The sequence below is a fragment of the Lathyrus oleraceus genome, chromosome 2 (genome assembly GCF_024323335.1).
Source record: "Lathyrus oleraceus cultivar Zhongwan6 chromosome 2, CAAS_Psat_ZW6_1.0, whole genome shotgun sequence".
Lineage (NCBI taxonomy): Eukaryota > Viridiplantae > Streptophyta > Magnoliopsida > Fabales > Fabaceae > Lathyrus > Lathyrus oleraceus.
Window position 1 is genome coordinate 123706024 of NC_066580.1, and position 3742 is coordinate 123709765.

The 3742-nt window shown below is 39.8% G+C and overlaps 1 pseudogene; it reads right to left on the reverse strand.

The window, feature by feature from the left end:
- Window positions 1–266: 266 nt before the first annotated feature.
- LOC127124308 (uncharacterized) lies at window positions 267–366 on the reverse strand (annotated as a pseudogene).
- Window positions 367–3742: the final 3376 nt, after the last annotated feature.

Here is a 3742-nt window from a genome sequence, read left to right on the forward strand (position 1 = left end):
GCAGGCTGTGCAACAGAACCAATTCTCTGGAAATCTTACCGAAGATCCAAACCTTCATTTATCCGTATTTGTTCAATATGCTGATACTGTTAAAGCTAATGGTGTCACTTCAGAGGCAATTCGACTTCGTCTTTTTCCTTTCTCATTAAGAGATAGCGCTAGAAGATGGCTACAATCTCTCCCTTCCAACTCAGTCACCACATGGAACGAGTTGAAGAAAGTTTTTCTTGCCCGATATTTTCCGCCAAGCAAAACAGCTATGTTAAGAGCCCAGATAAACGGATTTAAACAGAAAGACAACGAGTCTCTTTTCGAAGCATGGGAAAGATACAAAGACATGATGAGACTTTGCCCACACCATGGTTTGGAAGACTGGTTAGTAATTCACACATTTTATAATGGTCTCTTATACAATACAAGGTTAACAATAGACGCCGCTGCAGGTGGTGCATTAATGAACAAACCTTATGCTGATGCTTACCAGCTTATCGAGAGCATGGCCCAAAATCACTATCAGTGGGGAACCGAACGGACAACAGTGGAAAAACCTCAACCGAAAACTGGCATGTACGAGATAAGTAACCTTGATCACGTCAATGCAAAAGTGGATGCTTTGGTCCAGAAAATTGAAAGTTTAAACGTATCACCACCAACCGCCGTGGTTGCTATAACTCAGAATTGCGAGGTCTGTGGAATCCAAGGCCACACTCCTGCGGAATGTCAACTCTTGACTGGAATCCAAACAGAGCAAGTAAACTATGCTCAAGGAAGCCCCTATTCGAATACCTATAACCCAAATTGGAAGAACCATCCAAACTTTTCATATAAGAGTAATAATGCTTTATACGCACCTGGACAGTCTCCGAATCAAACCCCATCTATACCTCCGGGATATCAGAAACCAAATCCTAACAATAATACCCCTAGAAAATCCAACTTGGAAATCATGATGGAAAATTTTATAGCTTCCCAACAACAAACCAATAAAGATTTCTTAAACCAGAACATACACACTGGCGAACAACTTAAACAACTCGCAAGCAAAGTAGATGCCTTGGCTACCCATAACAAAATGCTGGAAACACAAATATCTCAAGTAGCTCAACAACAAGCACCTACTGCTGCACCAACTGGTACATTCCCTGGACAGCCCCAACCTAATCCGAGAAGCCAAGCTCATGCAATTATATTAAGAAGTGGAACGGAAGTGGAAGGACCGTCTGATCCAAGGATAGAAAACCAAAACCCTAAGAAATCTAATGAGGAAAGTGAACCTAAGGAAAAGGAAGAGAGTAATAAGGATACCCTAGAAAAGAAGGAACCTTATGTACCTCCACCACCTTACAAACCACCTATACCTTACCCTCAAAGGCTTGTTAAAACCAAAGATGTAGGCCAATTTAGAAAATTTGTCGATCTCCTTAAGCAATTAAACGTTACAATTCCATTTACCGAAGCTATTACGCAGATGCCCTCATATGCTAAATTCTTAAAAGAAATTCTTTCTAATAAAAGGAAACTTGAGGATAGCGAAACTGTTACACTCCCTGCCGAATGTAGCGCTATAATCCAAAACATGCCTCCTAAACTCAAGGATCCAGGTAGCTTCTCTATACCCTGTCACATAGGAAAATTTGTCATCGACAAAGCCTTATGCGATTTAGGAGCCGGAATTAGCGTTATGCCTTTATCCATATGTAAGAGACTGGAAATGGGAGAATTAAGACCGACCAAGATGTCTGTACAACTAGCAGATCGTTCCATCAAATATCCTGTAGGAATCCTTGAAAACGTTCCCGTACGCATAGGTCAGTTTTACATCCCCACTGACTTCACAATTATGGACATTAGAGAAGATGACACTACACCTATTATACTAGGAAGACCATTCTTAGCAACTGCCGGTGCAATCATAGACGTAAAACGAGGAAGACTCACCTTCGAAGTAGGCGAAGAGAAAATTGAATTCATTCTTTCCCAATTCTTGAAAGCACCTGCAATAGAAGATACATGTTACTTCATGGATATCATCGATGAATGCATAAAAGAAGCAGAGTCAGGAGAAGACAAATCATCAGACTATCTTTTAGAAGACAAATCTAAACAATGCTTAGCAATAGCACCAGATCCTACGCAGTGTCTTAACAAACCAACCCCTGATTTGAAAACACTTCCCAAAAATCTGAGATATGAATTCCTAGACTTAGAACTTGAACGACCTGTGATAGTCAATGCAGATCTAGGAAGACTCGAAACAGAAAAACTCCTACATATCTTAAGAAAATATCCAACCGCACTAGGATACCACATAACCGATCTTAAAGGAATAAGCCCTTCTATTTGTATGCATCGCATCATGTTAGAAGAAGACGGTAAAACCTCTAGGGAACACCAGAGAAGACTAAATCCGATCCTAAGTGAGGTAGTAAAGAAAGAAATAACCAAGTTATTAGAAGCAGGTATTATATATCCTATATCTGATAGCAAATGGGTCAGTCCTGTACACGTTGTACCAAAGAAAGGAGGCATAACCGTTATTGAAAACGAAAAAGGAGAAACTATAACTAAACGAATCGAATCGGGATGGAGAATGTGCATTGATTATAGGAAACTAAACAAAGCAACCCGAAAAGATCATTTCCCTTTACCATTCATTGACCAAATGTTAGAACGATTAGCAAACATTCACATTTCTGTTATTTAGACGGTTATTCAGGCTTCTTTCAAATACCAATTCACCCTGATGACCAAGAAAAGACAACATTCACATGCCCTTTTGGTACCTTCGCGTATAGACGAATGCCGTTTGGTCTGTGTAATGCCCCTGCAACTTTTCAAAGATGCATGATGGCGATTTTCGCCGACTTTCTCGAAAACATCATGGAAGTATTCATGGATGACTTTTCTGTATACGGACAAAGTTTCGAAGAATGCCTTGAAAACCTGGAAAGAGTTCTTGAACGATGTGTAAAAGTAAACTTAGTACTTAATTGGGAAAAGTGCCACTTTATGGTACAAGAAGGAATTGTTTTAGGACACATCATCTCGAACAGAGGAATTGAAGTAGACAAAGCCAAAATAGAGGTAATCGAAAATCTTCAACCCCCAAGAACCGTGAGAGAAGTACGAAGCTTTTTAGGACACGCCGGTTTCTACCGACGATTCATCAAAGACTTCTCTAAGATAACTAAACCCTTAACCGGACTATTAATGAAAGATGCTGAATTCATATTCGACGATAACTGTTTAAAAGCATTTCAAACTCTTAAACAAGCATTGATCTCAGCACCCATTATGCAGACACCAGACTGGAATGAACCATTCGAAATAATGTGCGATGCCAGTGATTATGCTGTAGGTGCTGTTTTAGGACAAAGAAAGGATAAAAAGCTCCATGTTATATATTACGCTAGCAGAACCCTGGATGAAGCACAGATGAATTATGCCACAACCGAGAAAGAACTCCTAGCAGTAGTATTTGCGCTAGATAAATTTCGTTCTTACTTGGTAGGAGCCAAAATAATAGTTTACACCGATCACGCTGCTATCAGGTACCTTCTAACAAAAAAGGATGCTAAACCTAGACTCCTAAGATGGATCTTGTTACTACAAGAATTCGACTTAGAAATCAAGGACAAGAAAGGAACTGAGAACGTAGTAGCAGACCACCTCTCTAGACTTGAGAACCTTGAACCAGAAAGAACATCCATTAATGATGATTTCTCGTATGACAAACTCATAG